Source organism: Doryrhamphus excisus, chromosome 14 (assembly GCF_030265055.1).
Source record: "Doryrhamphus excisus isolate RoL2022-K1 chromosome 14, RoL_Dexc_1.0, whole genome shotgun sequence".
Lineage (NCBI taxonomy): Eukaryota > Metazoa > Chordata > Actinopteri > Syngnathiformes > Syngnathidae > Doryrhamphus > Doryrhamphus excisus.
The window spans coordinates 16552018-16565325 of NC_080479.1; the positions used below are offsets into that span (position 1 = coordinate 16552018).

The 13308-nt window shown below is 35.6% G+C and overlaps 1 protein-coding gene across 1 annotated transcript in view; it reads right to left on the bottom strand.

Annotated features, from left to right (window-relative positions):
- rbms3 (RNA binding motif, single stranded interacting protein) overlaps window positions 1-6701 on the bottom strand; it is a 296873-nt gene extending 290172 nt beyond the window's left edge. The window contains exons 1-2 of the mRNA XM_058047024.1: window positions 6422-6701; window positions 2237-2332 (exon numbers count right to left, since the gene is read on the bottom strand). The gene's annotated coding sequence lies outside the window, so the exon portion shown is untranslated. The remainder of the gene's footprint in view (window positions 1-2236; window positions 2333-6421) is intronic.
- Window positions 6702-13308: the final 6607 nt, after the last annotated feature.

Here is a 13308-nt window from a genome sequence, read left to right on the forward strand (position 1 = left end):
AGAGAGAATATGCAAACTCCACACAGAGATAGCCGAGGGTGGAATTGAACCCAGGTCTCCTAGCTGTGTGGCCTGCGCGCTAACCACTTTCTATGCAGCATGTCCTCCAATGAACTGCTTTGCTCAGAAACAATGCAGAATGGGAAACTTCAAAACTCATATTGGTACTTCTTTGTATATTTTGAGGTACACCTTTGGAGTGTTAAGTTACTGTGTGATGAGTTTAGTGTTTTTTGCAAGCATAAACATGGCTAAATAAAATAATAGACACAGACATGTTGTTTGCAACATGCAAACTCCACACAGAGATGGTCGAGAGTGGAATTGAACTTGGGTCTCATAGCTGTGAGGCCTGAGTGCTAACCACTCTTGCCGTGCACCCACAATAATAATGTTTAAATAGCATGTCACTGAGGAAGCTTTTTTTGGCAATCACGAGCCATCAGTGCACTTAGAACACGCTTGTCAAGTCAGAGCACTTCACTGGCAGTGCTAAATTCCTCGTACAGCAACTTAATACTCCAAAGGTGTATATACAAATATACAAACATGTCCCGATATGACTCCAAAATAAAAAATATTCATTCATTTTCTACCGCATATCCTCACAAGGGTCACAGCGGGTGCTAGAGTCTATCCCAGCTGTCTTCGCGTGGGAGGCGGGGTACACCCTAGACTGGTGGCCAGCCAATCACAGGGCACATATAGACAAACAACCATTCACACTGCACATCTACCATGTGTGCCATTCTAAAGCTTCTTGACCTTCTTGATTAGTTTTTGGAGTAAATACCCTCCCATTGTACCTCAAATTGCTTCCTTCAATCAGTTCTTGAATGAAAGTACTTAACAGGTGATGAGCAAACGCCAAATCATGATGCCAACATCATTATGTAGTTTGTTATACTGTAAACAAAGACTTTAATTTCCACATGAAAACAAACGATTAGTACAATCTAATCAGTGCTGTGAACTGCCGGTATGGTGAGTAAAACTTCCTAATGATTGTGATAACTCAGCTCAAAGGCTTTCATAATTCCCGGCAGTATTCCACAACCTTTGTCCGAAATTGATTCAATTTATTTTTTTCCTCAAACTTTTTACCGGCCAAGTACTTCAGTACGTGACAAAAATAAAATAAAAAAAATAACAAATAAATAAATAATAAACTATAGTAGGAAAGCAGGAAGTGAACAAATGTAACAGTTACTGTAAAAGTACCAGATGGAGGGGTAGGATTAAATAAGCTTTGCTTCTTCCTACTCCTTTTGGACATGTGGAACTATAGCATGTTTTTGGAATGTGGGAGGAAACCGGAGTACAAATAAAAATAAATAAAAATAGTAGTAAAAATAAAAATTTAAAAAATTTTAAAATTTTAAAATTTTTAAAAATTAAAATATTTAAAAAATAAAACAAAAAAAACAACTTAAACTATATTAGGAAAGCAGGAAGTGAACAAATGTAACAGTTACTGATTGTAAAAGTACCAGATAAAGGGATAGGATTTAATAAGCTTTGCTTCTTGCTACTCCTTTTTAAATTATATTAGGATAAAAATTATATTAGGATAAAAATTATATTAGGATACAAATTAAAATTTAAATTATATTAAGATACAAATTAAAATTAAAAAAAAATTAAGATACAAATTAAAATGAAAAAATTAAAATTACATTAGGATACAAATTAAAATTAAAAAATTAAATTATATTATTAGATTAGGAAAGCAGGAAGTGAACAAATGTAACAGTTACTGATTGTAAAAGTACCAGATGGAGGGGTAGGATTGAATAAGCTTTGCTTCTTCCTACTCCATGTGGAACTGTGAACTGATTATGGGATGCATTCAATTGTAATCTGATGCATGTTCAAATGAAATAAAACCATTACCATATGAAATAATAATATGCAACATGAAATAATGAGTATTCTAACTATACGAACTAAGTATTCTATACTGGTCACTCAGTGTCAGCAGTGTTACTATAATGTTCGGTGAGACACACAAGCACCAGAGCAGTCGACACAACTTCTTAAAGAAAAATGAAAGAAAATCCATATAATGAAAGAAGTTATTTGAACTTATATACAGTTTATTCCCGTAAGTCCCCGTATATTCCCAGCAACTCCCATAAGATCCATGAAAGACTTCTCCCCAACATATACGCACACTGATTGCAAGTGAAAAAACCCACCGAGATAAATTACCATTCCAACAACTGAAATTCCTTACATGCGGGGAAGCGTATCTTGCCAAGGCAGAGACCCTCGACGGTTGATCCCAGCGGAGCATGACGGCCATTCCATTCAGAGCTGCCAGTAGTCAGTCCTGTCATCGAGAAAATGTTTTCATAATGTTGCGTTTATTCTGCCGCTATCTCATCTCTCTGTTATAAGGCCTACAGAGTCTCTCAAGATGATTGACAGAAAGAGGTTCTGGCTGCTGCCAGGCAAGCATGATTGACATACTCAAGATGGAGGGGTGCCAGTAAGGATTTTACAGATTTTTTTTTTTTTTTCAGATGTACAGCGGGCCCCGATATGACAGATTTAATACATTTGCGAATCAGCGTGAGCCACTGAAGTCTGCGGCGTTAAAAGTACATAGTTGTGGTTTGGACTGAACTGCTATTACTACAGTTGCAATGAAGCGACAATATGCAGCGTGCTGCGTTCACTTTCACCAAAACATAAAGTAAACAGTCTATGCCAGAGGTCATCTATATATACAGTAGGTGGCATCAAGCAGAACTACATATCTCCAATGCTTCTAACATGTAATGTCCCTATGATCCTATCCATCCTGGTCACTCCCAATGAGAACCTCAGCATCCTCATCTCTGAAATGTCCCAACCATCTCACTCTGGCCTCTCTGACTTTATCTCCAATGCTTCTAACATGTAATGTCCCTATGATCCTATCTATCCTGGTCACTCCCAATGAGAACCTCAGCATCATCATCTCTGACATGTCCCAACCATCTCAGTCTGGCCTCTCTGACTTTATCTCCAATGCTTCTAACATGTAATGTCCCTATGATCCTATCTATCCTGGTCACTCCCAATGAGAACCTCAGCATCATCATCTCTGACATGTCCCAACCATCTCAGTCTGGCCTCTCTGACTTTATCTCCAATGCTTCTAACATGTAATGTCCCTCTGATGTACTCGTTCCTGATCCTATCTATCCTGGTCACTCCCAATGAGAACCTCAGCATCCTCATCTCTGAAATGTCCCAACCATTTCAGTCTGGCCTCTGTGACTTTATCTCCAATGTTTCTAACATGTAATGTTCCTCTGATGTACTCGTTCCTGATCCTATCCATCCTGGTCACTCCCAATGAGAACCTCAGCATTCTCATCTCTGACATGTTCCAACCATCTCAGTCTGGCCTCTGTGACTTTATCTCCAATGTTTCTAACATGTAATGTTCCTCTGATGTACTCGTTCCTGATCCTATCCATCCTGGTCACTCCCAATGAGAACCTCAGCATCCTCATCTCTGACATGTCCCAACCATCTCACTCTGGTCTCTGTGACTTTATCTCCAAAGCCTCTAACATGTAATGTCCCTCTGATGTACTCGTTCCTGATCCTATCCATCCTGGTCACTCCCAATGAGAACCTCAGCATCCTCATCTCTGACATGTCCCAACCATCTCAGTCTGGCCTCTGTGACTTTATCTCCAATGTTTCTAACATGTAATGTTCCTCTTATGTACTTGTTCCTGATCCTATCCATCCTGGTCACTCCCAATGAGAACCTTATTTTTGCTACCTCCAGTTCTGTAACGCATCACATAAATGAACAAATAAGTACTGAGCATAACACATAACTTAAACCTGTTATTTCCAAATGCCCACAAGGCATGCTGGGTAGTTCAGCCGCAACAATAATATGAACTGTGAACAATAAAGCATTGGATATCAAGAGTACTCCTTGTTTACTTCTCTGATGACCTCTCCATCATATGTTGGGAGAAAGAGTACCATAAGCTACCCAGCATGACTTGTGGCAGGAATATATGGGTGTTTTTTTTTTAAATGGGTATTGCATGTTGATGTTTTTATACCCACGTGTTGCGTTAGGTGCTTACTTCGTACATTGTTTGTTGTGTTGTTTAGATGGCTCGGGAGCCGCAGTTTGCCCACACCTGGTCCGCATCAACCATTCAAACGCTGCGGCAAGCAGGTGTGCAAAAGTTGTGGTCAGTGTCCTACTTTTTAGTCTTTTCTGACTTTCCTGCTTCACTAATTCCTGCTGTTGCCAACACAGGGCCTGACGCTAGCATCCATCTGTCTGGTGTCAAGTTCAACGTTGTGATTGGGCCCCAAAGGAGGAGAGCCGGAGGGCTACGCTCCAGCTTCTGTGTGCCACGCTATAAAGTTGCAGCTTCCTGTGCAGCACAGGAATATCACCGTTATTATCAGGAATGGACATGGAAGAGGGGTAGGATTAAATAAACTCTGCGTCTTTGTCATTTCCGGGGATGTTGAATTGTGCATGTTCCTGAATGCATCAGATACTAGCAACTTGTTAAGCAGTCTGGTGCGTTCAATAAATATATGAGGTGTTGGTAGCTTGCAAGTGATCAAACTAGTACTAGGTTTTGGTCTTGGTTTTGTTAGCATCATTAATCCAGACTCTAACCAAAGCGTACAGTACTCTAACCAAAATACATTTTTGCCATAAGAAATAATATAAATCCAATGAATCCATTCCAGAAAGTCAGGAATGTTAACAAAAACATGTTGATAGTTTTCCAATTATAGTTGTATCAAGTATCAAACAATTTCAAATGCATTCAAATTCCTGAAAATTCCCGACTTATTCCTGACTTATTCCTGAATTTTCAAAGTGCATTTGAAAAATTCCAAGTGCATTTCAAATATTCACACCCCTTGTAATGATTGTTTACAAAAATGATGTTACTTGTAATTTTATTTGGCGCCAACGAGGTTGAGAAACACCATTGCATTCAAGAAATAACTCATGGCAAAACAAGAAGGTGGTGTCCTGTCTGTTGATGTTGCTGCTACATCGTGTCAAAATTTCACACTTTAGTGAAGTTAAAAGTGACCTTTAATGTTTATTAATCCATTTCAATCATCATCCATCATTCACCGATCTTAAAAATGTTCACACACACACAAAACAGTTTTTTTTTAATAGTTTTACGATGATATGAATGATGGTTTTGCATGCAGACAACAATTCTAAATGCATATAAACAAAATATGAAAAGGACAAATTAACATTTAAGGTTAACTTTACTGTTGTTTAAGCTGTGACTGTTGACAAAAACAAAACGGACACCACCTTCTTGTTTTGCCATGAATTATTTCTTGAATTGGTGTTTTTCACCTTTATTAAAATGTTGGGACTTTCCTTAGGTGCTTTTTGTTATTTTTTGCAGCAGCCGTGATCAAAAAAAAGCAGCGATTTAAGGCGAGATGCATGATTGAATATTGGATATTAAATATATGAACTTTCACTTTGTCAACAATCACATCATCAATGAAGGTAAAAGTAAACTTAAATGTTCATTTCTTCATCATTCAATGTTCATCCATCATTGCTATGTATAAACTTTAATTATAAAACAATTAGATTTACATTATTTCTTCTGGGAAAACTTTATTGGTTAGAGTTGGACCTTCTGGAACAGATTAATGCTGCTAACCAACGTTCCACTGGAATTTTTTTGTTTTGTTTTTTTTTATAATTATTATTATTATTATTATTATTTATTTTGTGCCCTGTGATTGGCTGGCGACCAGTCCAGGGTGTACTCGGCTTCTTGTACAAAGAGACCTGGGATAGGCTCCAGCATAGCAGCCACACTAGTAAAGGTAAGCGGCATAGAAAATAAATGCATGAAAATATAAAACAACAAGAAAAATATTTATTAAATATTTCTTAATTTATATATTTATCATTTTAATTAATTATTAATCAATCAATTATTAATTTAAATATTATAATTATAAATAATTTAATTAATTAACTTAAAAATCATAATTATAATTAATGATTAATTAATTAATTTAAATATTTATACATTTATATTTATTACATTTATTATTTATTAAATACTTTTATTTCCCCAAAATGTTTTATATTGGCATAATCACAATTTTATGACAAATATTTAGCTTTTTCACCTAGTATTTTTGTCCTGTGTTTTATTGTGATTCTTATCATGGCCAATCACAATACAGACGGTATCGTACCAGTGTTTACTTAATAGCAGCTCGAATATATTGCAATATATTACCTTATTTTGTGTTATTTATCCGCCTAAATAAATATTAACTAAACCACTAACTGCTATTCAATTAAATTATGTGACGGTATAAACCACTTGGACTAACTTCACAATCATATATACCGATTGGGAACGATTTGCCTTACCTCCATTTTAAGTATAAACTTCCTTATTGGTGCATTCAAGTGTCCTTTTTTCTCTCACGTAAAAATCAGCGCCACAAAGTATCTGCTCCCAAACAAAAAAAAAATAAGTCGCAATATTTTTGATTTGTCTCAACTTGAAATATCAGTCATGTGTCCGTTGAGGACTAAAAATATAGATGAATGTTTTTAATTAGCCTGCATTAAACATTGGAAAGTTCTCCTGAACGTATTCCAAAAATGCATCACTTTATCTTATCTATATGAATGTGCTAAATGGCCGAATGGATGTAGAAATGATAGACAGCAAAATACTAGTACGTTTCAGTGATGGCCACAAGGTGGCGCCATAAAACCGATTCATTCTTAGGCCACCAACTTTAGCCACCATTCCTTAATCCGTAGTGTTCAATACATGCACAATAGAAACTAATATTTATATATAATATAAATATCTATTATGAAATATATAAAATAATAAAAATATAGATAATAATAATATATAATTATTCTGATTTTTTCCATTAAAATTGTAATTAATTAAAATATATCTCACATGTATTAATTGGAGATGACATTATTTAATTTTCAATTCTGATTCATCATCTATTCAAAGCAAAACACGGAAGGGTTTAGGAGAGAGCGTTCAGAGAGGGCGGCCATTGCCAAAGACGACAGACAAGCAGGCAGGTGGATGGCTGTGTTGATCAGGGGACCCTGGACCCTTCATCAATCCCCATCCGTGTCTCCAGACGGGCATGTGTCCTGGTCCGCATGGAAGCCAGCAGTCAAACATGTCAGGACAAGCAGATGATGTGTGGGTATTGTTTGCCGGTAATATGGGGATTGTTTTCCCTCTAAGGCCAGCCAGTCGGATTCGATGCCAGGATGTAGCTTTTGGAAGATGGTTGCTATTGTAGGAATATGAATATAGAACAAATCGGTCATCACTATAGGACATAACGCAAAATAATATAACACAATAATCCAAAATATATGAAATAACGCATCATTGTTTTGTAGTTAAATATTAAAAATGGCTATCAGGTTTTTTAAAATCATACTTAAGCAAATTTTACATTAAGCATTTTAAAGGCATTCAGAAGACACATTCAAAGACGTTGTGATATGTAGTATTTCACACTGCTCATACAGCGTCACTAATGTAACATTGATGGCTGTAAGTAAAGTTAAAAAGTGTGAGTCTACATTAGTCTTATTTGCTTTCATTATGTCTACTATATTAGATCACACTAGTGTAAATGTGACTATAGGGGTGTTATGTCATGTCTAGAGGGCTCTAATGTTAAAAGTACTATTTAACAAACAACAGAGACTAGTAGAAGTATTATTGATACCTTAAATGGCTTAGTTCTTCATTAGTTGCTCAGTAACTACTCTAAACGTATGTGCCTCAGTCATTACTTCCTCATTAGTTCATTAATTAATTTTCCACTAACTACTTTTAATTTATGGGCCTTACTTCCTCGGTAACTACTCTATTCATTAGTTCCTCAGTAACTACTCTAAATGTATGTGCCTTAGTCGTTAGTTCCTCATTAGTTCATTAATTTTTCAGTAACTACTTTTAATTTATGGGCCTTACTTCCTCTGTAACTACTCTATTCATCAGTTCCTCAGTAACTACTCTAAACGTATGTGCCTCAGTCATTACTTCCTCATTAGTTCATTAATTTTTCAGTAACTACTTTTAATTTATGGGCCTTACTTCCGCAGTAACTACTCTATTCATCAGTTCATTACTTCCTCAGTAACTACTCTAAATGTATGTGCCTCAGTCATTACTTCCTCATTAGTTCATTAATTTTTCAGTAACTACTTTTAATTTATGGGCCTTACTTCCTCGGTAACTACTCTATTCATCAATTCATTGGTTCCTCGGTAACTACTCTAAATGTATGTGCCTTAGTGATTGGTTCATTCATTTTTCAGGAACTACTTTAAATGCATGTGCCTTAGTTCCTCAGTAACTACTCTAAATGTAGCATGTGCCTTAGCCATCGGTTCATCGTTACTTCATTAATTCCTCAGTAACTACTCTGTTCATTTGATCTTCATTAGTTCCTCAGTAACTACTTTAAATGCATGTGCCTTACTTCCTCAGTAACTACCCTACTCATTAGTTCTTCATTAATTCCTCAGTAACTACTCTAAATGTAGCATGTGCCTTAGCCATCGCTTCATCATTACTTCATTAATTCCTCAGTAACTACTCTAAATGTAGCATGTGCCTTAGCCATCGGTTCATCATTACTTCATTAATTCCTCAGTAACTACTCTGTTCATTCGATCTTCATTAGTTGCTCAGTAACTACTCTAAATCTATGCGCCTTAGTGATTAGTTCATTAATTCCACAGTAACTACTCTATTCATTAGATCGCCATTAGTTCCTCATTAACTACTCTAAATGTATGGCCTTCATTAGTCATTCAGTCATTAGTTCATTAATTCCGCTACATTGTAACTACATTGAGTTTATGGGCCTTAGTTCCTCAGTAACTACTCTAAATGCATGTGTCTTAGTTCATCAGTAACTACTCTAAATGTATGTACCTTAGTCATTAGTTCATTAGTTCCTCTGTAACTACTTTGAATTTATGTGCCTTAGTTCTCTCGTAACTACTCAAAATGCATGTGCCTTAGTTCTTCAGTAACTACTCTACTCATGAGTGCCACAGTAACTACTCTACATTGACGTGCCTTAGTCATTAGTTCATTAGTTCCTCAGTAACTACTCTACTCATTAGTTCCTCAGTGACTACTGGAAATGGATGTGCCTTAGCCATTAGTTCCTCAGTAACTACTCTACAATTATGTGCCTTAGTCATTAGTTCATTAATTAGAATGAATTGCATTAATGTGCTTTAGTTCCTCAGTAACTACTCTACATTTATGTGCCTTAGTCATTAATTCATTGAATTAATTGCATTAATGTGCTTTAGTTCCTCAGTAACTACTCTACTCATGAGTCCCTCAGTGATGACTGGAAATTGATGTGCCTTAGCCATTAGTTCCTCAGTAACTACTCTACTCATTAGTCCCTCAGTGATGACTGGAAATTGATGTGCCTTAGCCATTAGTTCCTCAGTAACTACTCTACAATTATGTGCCTTAGTCATTAGTTCATTAATTAGAATTAATTGCATTAATGTGCATTAGTTCCTCAGTAACTAATCTACATTTATGTGCCTTAGTCATTAGTTCATTGAATTAATTGCATTAATCTGCTTTAGTTCCTCAGTAACTACTCTACATTTATGTGCCTTAGTCATTAATTCATTGAATTAATTGCATTAATGTGCTTTAGTTCCTCAGTAACTACTCTACTCATTAGTCCCTCAGTGATGACTGGAAATTGATGTGCCTTAGCCATTAGTTCCTCAGTAACTACTCTACTCATTAGTCCCTCAGTGATGACTGGAAATTGATGTGCCTTAGCCATTAGTTCCTCAGTAACTACTCTACAATTATGTGCCTTAGTCATTAGTTCATTAATTAGAATTAATTGCATTAATGTGCTTTAGTTCCTCAGTAACTACTCTACTCATCAGTTCCTCAGTAACTACTCTACATTTATGTGCCTTAGTTATTAGTTCATTAACTAGAATTAATTGCATTAATGTGCTTTAGTTCCTCAGTAACTACTCTACTCAGTCCCTCAGTGACGACTGGAAATTGATGTGCCTTAGCCATTAGTTCCCCAGGAGTTCCTCAGTAACTACTCTACATTTATGTGCCTTAGTCATTAGTTCATGAATTAGAATTAATTGCATTAATGTGCTTTAGTTCCTCAGTAACTACTCTACTCATTAGTTCCTCAGTAACTACTCTACGTGTATGTGCCTTAGTCATTAGTTCATTAATTGCATTAATGTGCCTTAGTTCCTCAGTAACTACTCTACTCATTAGTTCATCAGTAACTACTCTACATTTATGTGCCTTAGTCATTAGTTCATTAATTAGAATTAATTGCATGAATGTGCCTTAGTTCCCCAGTAACTACTCCACTCATTAGTCCCTCAGTGACGACTGGAAATTGATGTGCCTTAGCCATTAGCTCCTCATCAGTTCCTCAGTAACTAATGTAGTTTTGTGTACCTGAGTGTAAAGTGAAACCAAAAAGGTGTTGAACTAGCAACCTTTATGGGGGTTTGTCCTAACTAGTAAATGAATATTAAGGGTTCGGTCTTGTGTGCTTTGTTTTGGTACGTTGGATGAATAAAAAAAACATAAAAGGTTAATGCTAATAAGTAAAAAAAAACAATAAGAATAAAAGTGTATACATTAACCTTATGTACCACCCGTGCTAGATCGCATCCGAGTATCTCGCCAACATGGAGTCAGTTTATACTCACAGACTGTTAGCACTTTGTCAATGTATAGAAAACAGCCAAAGCACACTATTTGTGCGAGACACAAGAGTGACATCCTGTTATCCCCGCGCCCCAAAATGGCTCCTTAATTAGCACAGTGAACTACCTCGACCTTATTAGCGGGTCAAATGCTTCTCTCTATGTCTTGTTGTTGTTCACAGAACCAGAGAGAGAGAGAGAGAGACAGAGGCCATCATCCACTAGGAGGCACTTTGAGACTTTGCATGAGAAACCAGTGTCTTCTTCTCTGGTAACATCACACTTTTTTTTTTTTTTTTTTTTTTTTGCAGATGGTGAAATTAAAAAGCTTTCAATGAAGCTTCATGTCAGTTCGGAGGGCCAACTTCAGAAATGGCGAAGCCGTTACACTCCTGGGAGGCTTCACAGAAGCCTTTAACAAAACTGATGCAAGATGTAAGTAAAGCGGTCACCATTTTGGAAAAAAAAAAAATATATATATATATAAAAATAAAAAATAAATGTAGGTGTTAGGAGTGCTGTTAAGAGCATGTGGCGATGGCAGACAGAAAAAGCTTCCGCCATGGAATCTGCCGTTCACAAGCACAGCTTTGGAAGATTCTGTCCTCACTCTCGGTGCCATGAAAATGAAAATAGAAGCAATGTCACATCTGCCTTTTCATAATTTTTTTGGACGCTACATGGCAGCCATATTTTTTTTTTTATGATGCACAGAACTTTCTTATTGTAGGTGTACTTAATAGAGACACGCACAATATATTTATTTTTTTCTCTATTTAATTCCGAACATTGTGTGTGTTTCTTTGCTCAGCAGTGAATCAAACCTGTCAAAAATGAGTCAAAACCCACCCACTGCCTAAATGACGGACAGCTCGTGGAAAAGTTCAAATGCCACATCATTGTGTGTTTCATGTGTTTTATTTATAATGGAAATATTGAAGTATTTTTTAAATAGGAAATTAAATTCAAGCACTTATTCTACAAATGTCCAATTTCTCAAGCATTCTGGACCGATGTTATTATTTTACTTTTTATGTCTTTCAATACACATTGAGATCAAAATGGAAATAGTACAAAAACAAAGAGTTTTGGCCCAAAAAAAAAAAACAAAAAAAAACAGCAACAGTTCAAACAATTAATAAAAAAGCATAAAAAGTTAATGCTAATAAGTAAAAATGGAAATATTGAAGTATTTTTAAATAAGAAATTAAATTCAGGTACTTAGTCTACAAATGTCCCATTTTTCAAGCATTCTGGACCGATGTTATTATTTTACTTTTTATGTCTTTCAATACACATTGAGATCAAAATGGAAATAGTACAAAAACAAACAGTCTTGGCCCCAAAAAAACAAAACAAAAAACAGCAGTTCAAACAATGGAAATAGTCTTATTTCTACAATGTAACCTTCATAAAGATTTTGCAGAATGCTGTGAAATTTCTGTGTTTATTAGGAAAATTCCATATTCACCGTTTTTCTTCTGAACTGAAAATATTATATGAATCACTGAATCGTTTTTTTATTGTTTTTATTTTGTTGTTCTTATTTTTCAAGCAATATCCCTCGCACATTCCTTTCTTTGTTATTTACTTTTTCTTATTTATGTTGATATTGTTCTTCAGAATTGCACTTTTATGTTCCGGTAATTCTGCTTATATATTGTTTTGTACAATTGAATTTTGTAATAAAGTTTCAGTGTGCATGCATAAAGGAATCATACATTGTGTGCATTGGAGTGGGGTGTGTCTTTCCTCCATTGTTTTATTTTTATTACTACATTGCAATAAAATTGTACTCCCATTTTTCATATGGAATATTGGTAATTTTCTGTAAAAGGCAAAATGACCACAGGTTAAACATACATTTAGTAATACACGTAATTAAATGTACATTATATATATTTTTGTACTTTAATTTGTTGAATAATTAATTATTCCTTATAATACATACATTGGTTTAAGCAAAATAAAGTAAATGCTAATGCTAAATACCTAAATCAGGGTTGCAGCTTACAGAAAACTACAAGGATGTTGAGGGGGGGCATTGTGACATTTCTTATTTGGAAAACATTCAGAAAACAGGTTTTACATTTCATGTTTTGAACACCCCTGTACAAAAAAAACTTTTGTCTTTCATTGAATCATAAGGCTTTTTAGTGACGCAAAATATTGTAAATATTGTAGCGTCGCTGGGAACACTTCCTGGTTCCCAGCGTGCTTTGCGGCACCGGATATGTAAATAGCCCTTCAGTTAAGGCTTTTTGAGAATTGCACTTTTATGTTCCTGTAATTCTGCTCATATTGTTTAGTACAATTGAAGTTTGTAATAAAATGTTTAAAAAATATACAAGTTTAGGCTTTTTGGTGACGCTATATACGGTAAATATTGTAGCGTCGATGGGAACACTTCCTGGTTCCCAGCGTGCTTTGCGGCACCGGCTATGTACATAGCCCTTCAGTTAAGGCTTTTTGGTGATGCTATATATTGTAACTATTGTAGCCTCGCTGGCAACACT